Below are 16,973 nucleotides of genomic sequence, written 5' to 3'. Positions count from 1 at the left end.
ATACCATGTTGTGATTAGGTTTCAACAAATAAATTTAGTGGTGAGGTGGGGGACACCAGTAGTCAGACCATAGCAAGGATGTTCAAGAAAAGCTATTTCTGTATCTTGTAACCGCCTAAGGAATTTGTTGAATATTCAAAGTAAGTACTAGAACATTTGAAATATTTTAAGTAAATAACTATATATAAGCCATGACCTGGAAAAAATTCCTTCAGTACTCCATGTTTCCATTAAGTGTATTTTGGTTTACTAATTTGCACTGCAAGCCTCAATAGCAAATTATAAAGGATTGTAAAATCATTTCCAGGAAAAATGGAAACCATAGGTTTCAAATAAAGATGCTTGGGCATGACTCATCTCCTAGTGGAGCAACCACAGCAGGACCATTGTACACTTCTGCATCAAGAGCACACCTCCAAGACTGCCCAGACTTTGCTCACCTCAGATTATTAGCAAATATAGTGGACATTTATTAGCTGTCCATGAGGAGGCAGCTGTGGTGGAGTAGAAGTTCTACTCAGAACATGACTTCAATTTGCACACAATTAGGTGTGGCCTTCCAGGTTCCAAGGCATAAGTTCAACTATGTCTGATTTCTAACAAAATTTGTTTTAGATTCGTATTTCATCAACTTGTCCCGACTTGTAAAGAGAGACAACAGAACCAAATTCTCTATTTGTAGTTTCTCTTATCTATGCGGAATTTTGGAAGAACTCTATATTTTAATGATAAAAGAGAAATTCCATTTGGCAGCATGTAGGATCCAGGGGACCATACTGGGAAAATATTCATTAACATTCAGTAATTTAAGAATCCTTACTGCCTAATTATCAAAGTGAGTTTAATTACCATAGGCACCCATTCATTTAATTGGCTAGAAACACACGAAGAAATTAAATTATACCAATGCCAATTTGGCCCCAAAGTCTCATTCCATATTTATTTATTGTATTTCTAAGAAAAGTGTTTGTGTGATTGCCTCTAGTATGTGCTGAAAGAAGCACACACACACACAAAAAAAAAAACCATGACAGCAGTTCAGCATTCTCTGTCCTAATCAGGAGTCCAATTATAATTAACAGGACATTGCATTTTCATATATCACATATCATAAATTGCAGAGATTCTCTTCCTATTTGAGAACAACAGGAAAACTGGTTTCATAACAAATCGCTCTAGGTCTAACTGCTGTTTCCCACAAGAAAACATGACAGGTACTGGAGACAGACCGAGAACCAATGAGTCCTACAGGAGCATTGTCACTTCTCTCTGTCTAGAAATACTGCCCTGTCTTCGCTTTGCTCCTTCCCGAGGCTCTCTTCTCTGGGCTCCAGTTGTCGCTGGTGCTGATTCCCCTGGGGAGAGTTGCTGACTGCTTTGGCTCTTCCCCTTCAGAGGTCAGACAGAAGTTACATGGGGAAGCATGTCCTGTTTACTCAAGAGGACCTCCTGTTCTGTCTCTTGGCATGCTTGCTTTTCTAGTTGCCTACTTGGAAGGCCTGTGCCTGCTGGCAAGGACAGTCTCATATTTTAACTCTTGGAGTATCAGCAAGACCCACCTTTCTGCAACATTCAGAGGCCTGGGGAACCCACCTGCTAATAGACGGGCGGATGGACATCTTAGAGACTGTGATAAAAAACGATCTCAGGATCTGAGAAGAACATAAACCAGGGTGTTATGAGAGTGAGCAATGTGCTGCAGTCACAGTGACCACAAGCTGACATTGTACCAATGGCTTCCTTCTCACCACACGTGTGTTTTAAAATCCGTTTTGTTTTTTTTTTTCCATGTAAGGTTCTTCCTCCTTTTGTATTGCTCCTTTATGTTAACATATTATCCAACATGATTAATGTCATTGCAGCTCTTAGTAGATGTTCAAGAAATTTCACTGGTTATTACTTACTAAGTAAAGAGCTATTGAAAGATCAATTAAGTTTATTTAGTTTTTTTATAAAGTGTTTTGTAAAGCTTTAATAAAAAGCCACAGGTTGTCAAAAACCAATCAGCCACATAATAGAAAATCAGAGGGTTGTATGCTTCCTGCTGCTTAATATAAACACAGTGTTACAACTTCTACTTCCGAGTCTCAACCCTCACCACAGCAATTGCCTGCATCATTGTGGATTCTGGTGTGCATTCTGTCTTTTGGTTGGCAAGCTTCTTGATTTATACAGTACTGAAAAGTCAATGGTCAGCCTTACATTCTTTCTACTCCACTTTCAAAAACTTGGCAGTATCTTATTTTCAGAGTGGTCTGAGGGAATGAGACTAGGACTGCTGAAATTGCTTGATTTTCCAGCATGAATCTTGTTTAAACCTAAACCACAAATTGTTTAACATGCAGTGTGTGGCCAAAGGATGCAGCCACATCTCACACTTTATTGTTCAGGAAAGTAAGACTTAATGTAGGAACAATGCCATCCCAGTCCATAGCCCCCTACAGTAATTTATTTTTGGTTATGGTTCCCATTAGTTCACACAGACCTCTCATGTTGACAGAAGGGTGACTTGAGCTAGTGTCTTAGCAGAATTTTTTTAAAGTAACTGAAGATTTATACTGCAGTCTTGACTAAGGTTTTGCATAGGTTAGCACTAAATCCTTTTAACAATATGTAATAAACAAAGGAAAAAACAAGGAAAGGAGCAAAAAAAAAAAAAAAAAAAAAAAGATTATCAAAAAGTCCATGGCTGAATTAACCACTCTAATGCTATAATGGGAAAGGTGTTTATTTATGTAATAAGGTCAATTTCTATCTTAATTTAAGTCTTTTACATCCTTACAACCAGAAATCAGGTTTATTTTATGGGTCTTTATAATCAACTTTGAAAGCATCTCCTGAAGGATTGCTTGCCCAATCTGGAGAGTAACATTTTCAAAGTACCTTTAAACACAAAACCAATATTAGGTCAGGTTAACCAATGTCTTTGGCTGACCTATGAACGCAATACAGAATCCAGAGTAGTAGAGTAAGCAAGTAAATTGTAAAAAGGTAGAGAAATGCATTGGGAGCGGGCATAACAGTAAGTAAATTCATTACAGTTCCCTACTTCAACTGAGCAAACTAATTGTTTATTTACCTAACAGTTAATTTTGTCCTCAAGCTACAGGCACTATAAACACCAACAAAGGCAACTATGATTGCCATAGCATAAGCATGTTCACATTTTAAAGGTGATATATTTCACACCACAGAGCACAGTCCAGGCAGTATATTTATGTGAAATGTCAAACCGTAAAGCACAACCACTGAAATACAATTTTATAAAAGAAGTAAATACATAGAAAATTGCTGTTTCTCACCTACTAAGCAGTTCGGGGAAAAGTATACCACGATTTCTTGTTGCCAAGTTAAATTTATGTGTAACCATCAAGAAAGCACTAAGAGTTTATGGAAAATGGAATTAAAAGATAAGTTTATTTTGCTGCCAATTTTTTTGAAATTCATGAATAGCTTTTTTCATAACATATTTTCCACTAATTTTTGAAGCCCTGTCACATGAGTATATAAGAGTATAGATTTTAGGCCGGCACCGCGGCTCAATAGGCTAATCCTCCGCCTTGCGGCGCCGGCACACTGGGTTCTAGTCCCGGTCAGGGCACCGATCCTGTCCCGGTTGCCCCTCTTCCAGGCCAGCTCTCTGCTGTGGCCAGGGAGTGCAGTGGAGGATGGCCCAAGTGCTTGGGCCCTGCACCCCATGGGAGACCAGGAGAAGCACCTGGCTCCTGCCATCGGATCAGCACGGTGCGCCGGCCGCAGCGCGCCAACCGCGGCGGCCATTGGAGGGTGAACCAACGGCAAAGGAAGACCTTTCTCTCTGTCTCTCTCTCACTGTCCACTCTGCCTGTCAAAAAAAAAAAAAAGAGTATAGATTTTAGACATTACTTGTTAATCATTTTACATAATAGTGATTATTTAATGAATATTTACTATGAACCAAGCACAAGAATCTGTTTTCTTTTCCTTTTATGGACTCTCACTATGTTTTGAAAATATTTAGCATTGTCTCATGTTTGCGTGTGTTCACGACTTCCTGTTCTGGTGTACTCAGGCCACTTCAGCTTATACAGATATCTTTACGTGAAAGATCAGAGAATCCAGCATGTGGGACATCACATCAAACTCATCATGTTAATTAACATCACATCTGGTCTCCCTATTCACAAGTTTGCAAATCCTAAATGGGAAAGGCCTGTACGCAGGCTCTCCCTCTTATGCCCTGGCTCATGTCATGTTCCCTGCATCTGACTTTTGAAGAATTCCAATTATGTGGCAATTGGGTTAGTCCACAGTATCCAGATTATTTGGCCAGGCATTATTCTAGCATTTTTTTAGAAGAGATTCACATTTAAATCAGTAGTGTGGAGTAAAGCAGATCTCCTCCGCACTCCAACCCTGCACACCTCTTAATGTGGACTTGTTGAATCAGTTAAGAGCAGAGAACTGCCTTCCTTGATCCAGAACAAGCTCTGCCAGTAGATTGACATCTTCAGCTCACAGTGAAACTCTTTCCTGCATCTCCAGCCTGCCAGCCTATACTGTGGGTATTTGACTTCCACAATCACATGAGCCAATTCCTTAAAATAATTCCTTCCCCCCCATAAATATTATGTACATATAATATTTGCACACATACATGTAGCCTATTAGTTTGGTCCTTTGGAAAGCCCTGAACAATGAAATCAACCAGCCTTCCAGCCAGTTTCTGATCTGTTGAGGCATGAACAATTGTGGGGAAGGGAGGAAGATACAGCAGAAAAGAAATGTGTCTTCTGCATTTGCCAAGGATTGAAAAAGCTGGCCATTTCTCTTTCGAGCACTTTCTTGATTCCTCCCAAATCTCATTTCACAGGCTGGGTGGACCTGCCCTCTTGCAATAACTTTGAACCAACGATGCATGTCTACATAGAGAGGTTGCTTATGTTTGCTTTAACACATTGCTGCTCTCCCCCAGTTTTAGCTGCTGGGACTGTCCATTCTCTCAGGCATCTCTGACAGTCTTGACACCAAGTAATTTTCTCTCCCTTGGGTATTCAGGACTGGGATCCTCAAGAATCCTACTTTTCACTGATAAATGCTGGTGCTATAGGCTGCCCCTAGCCCACCAGCACCCTCCCCTCCGGTACCCAGGCACTGAACACATTTCTATTTATCCTGCCCTCCTAATTGGTGAAACAGGTGAAAGATCCTCTTCCCCAGTGTTCTCCAGATCTAGGAAACATGCATCTAGGTCTAAAATAGTTCCCACTGTAGACCTTTCTTGTTTCAAAGTTAAAAACAAAACAAAACAAAACAAAACAAAGCAGTGGTTTAAAAAATAAGACCACAAACCACAACCACCTTCCCCAAAATGAATTTTAGGGACTTAGTAGAGTTATGGCTCTCAATTTTTACTGAGGAAGCCTTCTCATAAGCAGCTACTCTCTATCTTTTCTCTTTATATTTTATAGTTTCAAAGACGCTGGGAGTTTTAGAGTTGTGTGACCAATTGATTATACTTTTTTGTGTAATTTCTGCATCCAATTTAGAATCACTGTGATATCTATGTCTATTATATAGATATGGCAATAAAAACAGCATGAAGAGCCATGTTTAAATTTCTTGCTACAAACTGTTTTAAGCATTAAACAGGGGTTGTCACATTTCATTCCTGCAACAAACCCATGAGACAGATACTTACTACCCTCATTTCATACATGATAAAACTAAGCCAGACATATTCAATAACCTGCTCTGGTCACCTGGTTAGTGTTAATCTGCTCATTGCAGACCCAAAGGATTTGATTCTGATCCACAACCCTAACCACTGATGCATAATGCTGGTTTCTGAATATTTACTTGGTACTATTCCAAAATATAAGTGTACACTCTGATTGGCAAGTTTACAATTTAATTAACTTTTAAGAGGTAGAAAGATGCATATTTCTGACATTCAGATATCAATAGATGCTTTATAAGATCTGAGTACTGAGTAGCTATTGAGCACCTACTGTGAAGTTAGGGCTATGATCAATTTGGAAGACAATGCAAGAAGTGCAAGCTTGAGATATTAAGCCAGATTTCTGGTTTTGAGAAGGAAAGCATGACTGTACTTGGATCTTGTCCATTTTAATTCCTCTATCAAAATAAGCTGGTATGCGAAAGGGGGAAATATGGAGAGATGGCATAATAGTATGCTGCAAGTTTCCAGGAAGCCAGGAGGTCCCTTTGCCCCCAAAGGCATATTATTCACTGGATTTCATAGGATTTAGTGTCAGAGGAAAGATGCTCTTGTTTTAAGATCTCTGGGCTTGGGGCTGGCATTTTGCATAGCAGGTAAAGCTACCACTTGGGATGCCAGCATACCACTTTGAATGCAGGCATCCCATATCTGAATACCTGGGTTCTGGTCCTCCACTTCCAACCCAGCGTTGTGCTAATGCTTCTGGTAGACAACAGAGGGTGACCCAAGTAGTTGACTTCCTGGTATGCACGTGAGAGACCCCAGTGGAGTTTCTGGCTCCTGACTTTGGCCTGGGCCAGCATTAAGGGAGTGAAATAGTGGCAGGAAAATCCCTTTTTTTTGTTTTTTGTTAGATTTGGTTATTTATTTGAAAGAGATACAGAGGAGAGAGAGGAGGAGAGAGAGAGAGAGAGGGAGAGAAAGAGAGGTTCAGGGGTTAAAGGATTTGGGCATCTTCTGCTGCTTTCCCAGATGCATTAGCAGGGAGCTGGATCATAACTGGAGCAGTGGGGACTTGAACTGGCACCCATATGGGATGCCGGCACAGCAGGCAGAGGCTTAATCTGTGCCACCGCACTGGCTCAGTTTCTCTCTTTCAAATAAATAAATAATATTTTCTATAAAAAATTCTAAGTTTAAGGTCATGCTGCCCATTTAAAACATAAACCTTCTGGTAGAGTTCACACTTTGCGACAGATTCGCCTTTACTCTGTTCCCAGTAATTGTTCATTAGCTTCCTTACGGAAAGTAGGTGAGGAAGAGGAAAAGGAGCAACATTCACTACAAAGCAGAGAGGAATGTTTTCAGGAGATCTGAACTGCAGCAAAGCCAAATTTCCCACTCAATAGTTTCACTGATGTAGAGGTCAGCTGTTTCCAAGCTGGAGTGGCTGTGGGTCATTGATGGGGACCACTGCGGGGGAATTCCAAGAGCTGTGCTAACATCGCCCTAGGCCAAAAGAATAGTTCTCAGCTACAGTTATGACCGAGAGGATAAACTAGTGGGTTATAGTAGACTACAGTGTGGTCGATTGCTCTGGGAGTGCAGGAAGAAAGACACAAAAGTGGGCTTTTTAGATGGATTATAACATACCTGATAGTAACAAAGGGATTGCAATTTCTCCAGGTAAATAACAGAAATTTCCATTTTAGCTCTGACTTGAGAGTCAGTGTATGTTGAAGTCACAATTACTGTATGTGGGGCATGGAGAGGGGCCATGCAAGAAGCAAGGTGCTGAAGGAGGGGTATTAGGGAAATTATTGGTTTAAAGACAGTAGATCCCAGCAAGCATAGATCCTGAGAGGAGCATGGCAGGGGGTGGAGCTGAAGAATGATTGATGGGGAGGGGGGCTGACAAATGACTGGACAGCAGTGTCTAATAGTCAATTCTGTGGGCGTCCCAAGCAGCATCTTACCTCTTATACCAGGCATCCACCACTCTTTGGTGCTTTTTATCAGCACATATTTTTCTGGATTAGGGAGACTACAATTATGTAGGAGATGACAACCATTACTGATGTTAAAAAGGAATCGGATTGTAAAATTTTTTTCTTCAAAATTGTGCTTAAAAACCCCTGCCCCGGCATCCTTGAGGTTTTGCTTCTCTTGCAGCCCCCCTCCATGCCACTCTGGCTGGAGGACTTTGACTCTAATAAATCTTGCTTTAAAACCTTTTTAAAGAAGGAATACATTGGAAAGGCATGCATGAAAAGGAAAGCCTGTACAATCTCCCTTGAGGTTTCTCATAGGCCGATTCAACATCTGTGTAAAAGGGATTGTATTTACAGTGTGTAGTAACCTATGGATTCCCTGGGAGCAGGATGGCTTCTCTCGAATTGACCTGCTGTAAGCATGTGTCTTCTCAGTCGCCGTGACTGTGCTTTGAGAGCCATTGCATTTCACCTGCCTGTCCCCATGTGCCTTGGGTCTTAACATGAAAAAGTGGGGTCAGGCTTCTTGGTGCAGTGATTGGGATGACACTTGAGATGTCTGCATCCCATTTGGAAGGACCTGGATTTGAGTTTCATCTCTGCTTCTGATACCAGCTTCCTGCTAATGCAGACCATGGCAGGCATCAGTAAAGGCTCAAGTAATTGGATTCCTGCCACCCATGTGGGAGACCTGGATTGAGTTCCCAGATCCTGGTTTTGGCCTCAGCACACTCTCAGGCATTGAGAGCCATTTGAGGGGCAAATCAGTAAATGCAGTTTCTCTCTCTCTCTGTGTGTGTGTGTGTGTGTGTGTTTCTTTGTCTCTCAAATAGTTTTTAAATTTGTCAGCAGCAAGAAAAATTTATTAATCCACTTCTCTCATATTTGGTTACCCCTCTCAATTTTGATGCACATATTGTCTTACATAGATAGGAAGTTTCATTATGATTCTCATTCATTAACTTCTCTCCCCAGTTACAAGGAGCCTATCAAGGTTAAGGTCCCTGAAGAAGCAGTGAGTGAACATATACTGCACACATGTGCCAAATTATTCTGCAGGCTGAGAAATTAAGTAAAAACAAGTAATATGCTCTCAATTTAAACCTGGCAGGGGAATTGTACTTTCATCCCCAAATTGAAATCAGATTCCCACCACTGGGACATTTTCTGCTTTTGGCATAACCTATGAACACAAAAAGCTAGGATCCTAACTGCACAATAACAAATTTGGGTACAAGTTACAGCTCCATTTGGTTTAGTGAGGAAGGCAGGGATGAAGATAAAGCTAATGAGAGGACTCTGGACTTTGCTTTTGTCACCAAACAAATGAGAATCAACAGAGCTTTAACTGAAGCCAGCACAATCCATTCTCAATGCTCAGTTTTCATAATTAACACAGTCCCTGAGCATCCATAACTATGCTTGGATACTCGGTGAGCACATTTCTCAAGAAGACATTTATTTTCTGCAGGATTGAAGTTATCTGCAACAAAACACATTATTAAGTGGTCCTTGATTTTTTTTACTTTTTGTTCCACAGTGTGATTCCACTATTTCTATTGCCTCCAACTGTTTTATTACTACAGAGATAGATACGTGAAAATAGAAAGGAAAAGAAAAGAAATACGGAATTTATCAGTGATCAAGACATTTTGCATCTTTCTGAAGTGTGCCAGTGAATTTTTAAAGTGCACTTTTCTTAAGCAGAAGCTGAAGCTTCTTGAGGGGAGGTTCAGGCTTATATGTTCTTGGTTCATTAATCATGGTCATATTGAAGTGATTCCCAACAACTGGTCACAGACTAGAAATATCTCCAGAGTTTTCAAATCACATCCGCATTTGAGCCCCACTGCAGACCAGTTCCGTCTTCATCTCTTGGGGTGGGATGCAGACATGACTAGCTCAGAAGCTCCAACTGATTGCAGTGTGCAGGCAGGATGGATTTAGTTCATTGCTTTAGCTGGAGTTGGTGTCATTTGCTGCTTTAAGGAACCAATACATCATTTTAATCACCGTACAATTCCCATGAAAACAGCAAGATTTCATAGACTTAAAAGTTTGCCCATGATAAATTATCATTAGTCTATTATATTGTTAATTGGAGGGAAATAAACCTTTTCTTGAAAACAAACTAACAAGCAAAATCACTAAACTCTTTGTACTTCTGTTTCATCTCACTTGGAAAAGGTCTCTGAAATACCTGCTGATTAAAATCCCTTAAGGTGCTTTTGCATATTTGACATGTTCCTTTGCACTCATGCTTTTAACATTTCTTTTTCAAAAGGGACACAAAAGGAAAAGGAAAGATTTCTTTGAATAGGACACTTCAATGACAGAGTGGTCAGAAGATGACTTAAAGAATATTTTGTCATGCTTAAAATTATAAAAAATATGGCTCAAAGGTATATTCATTACAAACAGCCCGGATCAATTTCTGAATCTGTCCAAGCCTAACTTAGCAGTACAACACAGTATTACTGTTACCTATTTATTTATGAACTCCCCAGAAAGAGTAGCCTTGGTTTTTATCTTTGGAACATGGAAATATAGAATCTCAAGATTACTACAAGCAGTAATGACAAGTGGAAAACAAATTGACTTATAGATTGCAACACAATATTCTGGTGTGTAGTATTTATTATTATTCTACTCTTGAGGTGTAACTTTGAAATTTAATATGCAAATGAATGTTTTGGTGAAAAATAGTGTAAATGTAATTGTTATAATTTTTATTAACCAATTACTAAGTCTTTGACTTCTTGTTAAGTCCTTTATAGGATATTATTAAACCATCATGGCAACCCAGTGAAGGAAGTATAGTTATTAGCTCCATTTTTCAGATTTGGGTCTGAAGGTTTATTGGTTCCATGTTTCCTGACAATTTCAAGTGAAGATTTCTTTCAGATACGAAAATACTTAAATTATTTCTGCAAATAGTGGTTGTTAGACCATCCAGGCTGATTTGCTCCTTTTAATTGACTTGGATATTCTCTCTCTAGAGACAATTTCATTTGCATGGAGATGTATGGTGAACACACCGTGAAAAGAAGGCTGCTGTTATTTTGTCCACCAGAGCAATGCCCTGGGTCAGGTCGGATTGCTGAATTCTAGCTTAAGAGAGAATCATTCTCTTCACGTCCTTTCCTTCAACTCTACCTGACTTTTAAAAATAAACTAAATACCTTCTTTGTATATATTATGTGAAACACATACCATTCTACTTTAAAAGGTAAACTTTGCATGTGAGACTTTCTAATTCTTTGAAAGGAGTATACCGATATTCCAACTCATCTTCTTCCTGTATGTCATTTTAGATGAATGGTAATGAATGGTAATGAAGGTATGTACGATTGCACTACAGAGGTAATTCTTGGGGAGGGAAGGCAGGGATGAAGGAGGTGATCTGAGAGCTGTTTTAAAATACACACTAAGGGGCCAGCACTGTGGCATAGTGGGTTAGAGCCCCAGCCTGCAGCGCCGGCATCCCATATGGGTGCTGGTTCTGGTCCTGGCTGCTCCTCTTCTGATTCAGCTCTCTGCTATGGCCTGGGAGAGCAGTAGAGGATGCCCCCAAGTCCTTGGGCCCCCTGCACCCACATGGGAGACCTGGAGGAAGCTCCTTGCTCCTGGCTGTTGTGGCCATCTGGGGAGTGAACCAGTGGATGGAAGATCTCTCTCTCTCTCTCTCTCTCTCTCTCTCTCTCTCTGCCTCTCTTCTCTCTCTGTGTAGCTCTTTCAGGTAAAATAAATAAATCTTAAAAAAAATGCACACTAAGAGGCCAGACCCTTCTTAGTGTAAGGAGCGTGTTATGCTCAGATCCAACATCATGTGCTGCTCCATGGAGAATAAGCAAACATCGTTGCAACCACATGCTCTTTTCTTTTTTATTTATTTGACAGATAGAGTTAGACAATGAGAGAGTCAGAGAGAAAGGTCTTCCTTCTGTTGGTTCACCCCCAAAATGGCCACTATGGCAGGAGCTACGCTGATCCGAAGCCAGGAGCCAGGTGCTTCTTCCTGGTCTCCCATGTGGGTGCGATGGCCCGACTTGGGCCATCCTCCACTGCACTCTTGGGCCAGAGCAGAGAGCTGGACTGGAAGAGGAGCAACTGGGACTAGAACCCGGTGCCCATATGGGATGCCAGTGCTGCAGGCAGAGGATTAACCAAGTGAGCCACGGCACCGGCCCCCATGTGCTCTTTTCTTTACAATGCAATCTTCTCTTTGTCTCAGTCCCTAAGATTCTGTGATTATAACAGATCTTTACTAGAGCAGTTCCCATTTATCCACAGTTCTCTATTCTATAATTTCAGTTACCCACAGTCAACACAGTCAGAAAATAGTGTCTCGACTCATTCAAGAGAAAGACTACGTTCACAGAATTTATTATAAAATACTCTTATAAATGTTCTATTTCATTATTAATTATTAATCTGTTACTGTGCCTGTTTATAAAGTAAACTTTATTATAGGCACAAATAAATAGGAAAACACATAGGACACGTAAGATGGGGTGCTGCTCATGGTTTCAGACACCCACTGGGAGATGTTGGAACCTATCCCTCTGGATAAAGGAGGGACTAAGTATTTACAAAATTGCTAAATCATTGGCCTGTGTCTCAGCTACATTGTATTTGAGAAATTAGCTGGAGAAATGAAAAGAAATAATTCATCGTGATGCTGATGGGACCTTCATTTTGCTTCAGTTTTAGTTCATGTTTTATTTCAGAGTTACTTCATTCAAGCAGTTGAGAGATATAAATAAACTTTTACCTTCTAACTCCCAAACTCAGAGTACCAGCACTGGGAAAGGATTCAATAGACTTTCACAATTTGTTGAGATCTTAAAAACAGCTTGCTTAAGTTTGCCCAGGCTTTGAGGAAAGGAATGAGGATAAAACAATGATATTTGTTCAGTCTTTTCATATATCCTCTGTTGAAACCACATGGGGGCCCAAGGGATTTCTTGGCAGAAGCAGTATTACAAATGGTCGATTTACTGGCATGGAGGGCAGCAATATGAAACAGTCGGGGTCTGCACACTTTCTACAGCATGAAGTCCACACAGAGATCTGATTAGGTCTGTTTATCTGAAATGATTTACTAAGTGACTCATTACTTGGAGTTTCTAAAACTGGGGTTTGGCTAGAAGAATGTGGGTATTTGGGGTAGAAGGATGGAATATCAACCATTTGGAAGATAAACAGAGTACTTCAATAGGCAGTATAAACTATAACAAGTACTCTGAATTTTGTCTTTTAGCTATGCCATACGTACAAGCCTTGCAACTAACTAGTGTCCTCAGATGTACCACAATTAGTTCAAATTGGACCTGTGTTCTCTGTGCAGCCCCTTGGAGCCTGCTGGCACTGGCCCATGTCATGTTAATCTCAGTTTAAGACATTTGCATCGGTCTACTCAATATAATATAATCTTCCCATCACATGTTGAGGTCAGTAAAATTTCTACAGAATTCCATTAAAGGTCACTAAATTCTGTGGAAGAAAACTTGGTTTCCAATTCTGTCATTCCCCTACTTTGTGACTCTGGGTCAGTCTCATTAATTCTCTGCAGCATGACAATCTGGGAAGCAAAAGAGCAGCACAGGTTTTCTCAAGGGACTTGAATGTGGCTATAATGAGACCATGTGAAAACCCCTTTGGAAGTGGTGGAGTGCTGTGTGTATGTTAGCTCCCTTCATCCTACCTATACCAGCCCCCAATCTTATCTCCTGGTAACCTTGGAGGAGGAGGGGACTGACCTCTGGCAAAGCTAGATACAAAATTCTCCACACAGCCCTGACCCCAAAACAACAGTTAGTGAGCTTTCTCATCATATTCCCTTTTTTTCCAGAATCTTAAATTTCAGTCGAAATTGCCTTAACCAAGAGTTTTGCTGACAGGCTGGAAACCAGAGCAGGAAAGATAATGTGGAAGAAGCATATGAAAACATAAACATTTCTTCAAGCTGAATGATAGCGTTTCATGCTTCTAAAACTTTTATGAATTCTTTTCTTTCTTTTTTTATCTCTCACCCTTTTAAAATTATCCAAAATTTTGAATTATTTAAATTTAATCATTCATTAAACCACCACACAGCTTAATAAAGAGTGTTACCAATACAGAAAGCTCTTTCTCTCCCCACTATCCCATGTTTTTCTTCCTAATATTACCACTTACTTTCCCTCTTATCCTAAATTTTATAATAATCTTAAATCTCAGAGTAATCACTAATTGTTCTGCTTTAAAGTTTTACTACCTAAGTATTTTGCTCCAAATAATATAATTTACTTTTAAGGACTATTTTCAGAACTTTATAAAAATGGAATTACACCATATACGAATTCTTGTATTTGGTTCAAGTTCTTATTCGAAAATGTCATTCAGTTTGCTGCATCTTATGAACATTCACTGCAGAATAACATTCCATTTGTAAGAAGAGAATCCAGTTCCTAAATTATCCTGTTAATGTGCATTCGGATTGTTTCCAGGTTCTGGCTATTAGGAACAGTAATGCTTAAGAAAGGTCCCTGCAACTGTCAACATGTGCAAGTATCTCTCCTTTGCATGTCCTTTACAATGGTGTTCACATTGTCTGCTTTACAAGATAATGTTAGAGTGTTTTTCAACATACCTTACCTCTGTTTTTGTTTTATTTATTTATTTTCACTTGATGGCTAGAATATGAGAGAAGAGAGAGAGATGCCTTTCACTCCCTAAATGCTCACAACAGAAAAAGTCAGAAGCCTGGAACTCCTTCTGAGTTTTCCATGGGTGTCATGGACTCAAGTACTTGAGCCACCATCTCTGCCTCCCAGGATGTACATTTGCAGAAAGCCAGATTAGAAGTGGAGCAGTTGTTTTCACCCACACACTTAATACAGAATGGAAGAGTCCCCTGCAGCATCTTAACCATGGCATCAAGTGCCACACCCTATTGCCAATCTGCAATGTTAAGAGCTTTGGTTTTTTTACTCTATCATATCGCTTAGTCTTTTTTTTTTTACATTAAGATATATTCATGCAAAAAAATCTTTGTATTAATTTCAGTGTCTTCCATTTGGGGTATGTATGGTCTGAATTAAATGGTGGTGGTGATCTCAGAAGGTTGATGGGGTTTGCCTGTGTATTTGGTTTCACAGGACTGCCATACAGTCCTTTGATGGCTTCAAACAACAGCAATGCATTCTCTCAGTTTTAGAGACCTGGCTTCAGAAATGAAGGTGAGAGCCATGCACTTCTGCTTCTGAAGGTTCTGGGGGAGAATCTAACTTGGCCCCTTACTAGATGCTGGTGGCTCTGATCCTTGCTGCTCTTGGTGTTCCTGTGCTTGGAACTGCATTACCCTGCTTACTGTCTCTGTCTTCAAATGGTTCTCTCTGTGCCTCTGTGTGTCCTTTCCTTTTACAAAGACACCAGTTAATGAATTGAGGATTCACTGTGAATCCAAGTTAATTTCTTCTTGTGATCCTTACCTTCTTACAATAGCAAAGGTGCTATTTACAAATAAGATCACATTCACAGGTAGTGGAGATTAGAGCTTCAACATGTCTTTCTCTGACACCCAATTCAAATCACTGCAACTTCATTGAGTGAACTGGGGAGAAGAAAAATTACAAGTTTGTGAAACAATTACTACATATACCAGACAATTTTTGATTGTCGAAAATAGTAACATTTCCCAAAAGGCAGAAGTTCACTCAAAATAACACACCTGCTTAAAAAATCCTTTAATTCCATTAGGTTGCTTTTATGGAAAGGCAGGCAAGTAGTTGAGAGAAATAATAGGTCAGGATTCTGAAGAGGTCACCTAGGGCATATAGGCACTGCCTTGGTATTCAAGTCCTTGTTGAACCACATTTAGCATACAACAGCAAGAGTACTCAGAAGTTGCCCAGAAAGATTCATTTGTCCTACAGGCACTCTGATTTTCTATGTGCAATAAAATTTTCCAGTGCAATAAAAAGAAAAAAAATTAGGTGAAAGTCATCATCTCCAACTAACATTTTCCTTTCTTTAAAAGCCTAATCTTCATTTTTGTAGGCTTTGCCAGAGCTGATCTTTCTGTTGGAGGGAAGAGCATCTTGTGGTTGTAGGAGCTCAGTCAAATGCTGAATTGATCAAACCCATCCTCACCCTTCACCAGCCACAGTGCCTTGAATTAAACCTTCAGGGAAAGTACTTCTTGTAGGTTCCATCAAACTGAGAAAATTTTGCTATAGTTCAAATGAAATTAGGAAAGTGGGTGTTTGAATGCTTTTCAGGCATCACAATATGAGACATTAGTTTAATAGATAATACCTTACATTTTGTCAGTGTCCTAAGATTAATTTTAACATTAGAATTTGTAGATTTATTGGAACAATGAGTATGGGAGTGAGTTAATGAATTCAAGGAACAGGGGATGCAACTTGATCAGATCACAGCTCCTGTCAAGGATACCAGGACCACTGAAGACATCAGAATCATACCTGGCAAGTTGCCATCTCTCACAATGAGTACCAAATGTATCTTGCTCTTGATTCCCTCTTTCTGATTTTTTTTTCAGATAGCTCTTAATCAGTTTAACATTTTATTTCAGAAAACAATTAAATTTACAAAGCAAAAACTGTGAGATAACAATACAAAGAGTTCCTATTTGCCCCTACTTTCAACACTCTCACACCTCCTAGCCTCTAGCAATTTGCATTCTGTGTTCAGACTGAGTATTTTTCTTTTAAGCTTCAGCTCCCACATATAAGGAAGAGCATGCAGTATTTGCTTTTCTGTGTCTAGTTTGTTTCACTCAATATGATGTCTTCAATTTCCATCCATTTTGCTGCAAATGATAGGATTTCATTCTTTTTATGGCTGAATAGTGTATTATTGTGTTTATAGTGTTTGATTTTCTTTATTCATTGATCAGAAGTTTAACATGTTGGTTGATTCCAGATTTTGGCTATTATGAAAAGTCCTGCTACATTATGTGGAGGCAAATTCCAACTCCAGCATATGTTTTTCCCAATTTTAATGATGTTTGTCTATAATAACATGTTAAATGATTCTTTAAAACATAACAACATTCAATAAAGTTACAGAATACAATATCAATGTACAAAAAAACCAGCATTTATATACACTAATAATGATCTTATGGACAAAAAGCAATTTCATTCAGAATAGCTCCAAAAAATAAGAGCTTTAGTAACAAATCTAATCTATATTGAAAATGGTGAACATTGATAAAAAAAATCATCCTGGACAAAACAAATGAAAGATATTGAAAGAAATGTCCATGGTACCTAAAGCAATCTGTAAGTTGAATATATTCCCTATCAAAA

The sequence above is a fragment of the Lepus europaeus genome, chromosome 1, assembly GCF_033115175.1.
Source record: "Lepus europaeus isolate LE1 chromosome 1, mLepTim1.pri, whole genome shotgun sequence".
NCBI classification, from domain to species: Eukaryota; Metazoa; Chordata; class Mammalia; order Lagomorpha; family Leporidae; genus Lepus; species Lepus europaeus.
The sequence above is the reverse complement of the archived record's forward strand: the minus strand, read 5'-3'. Positions refer to the sequence as shown.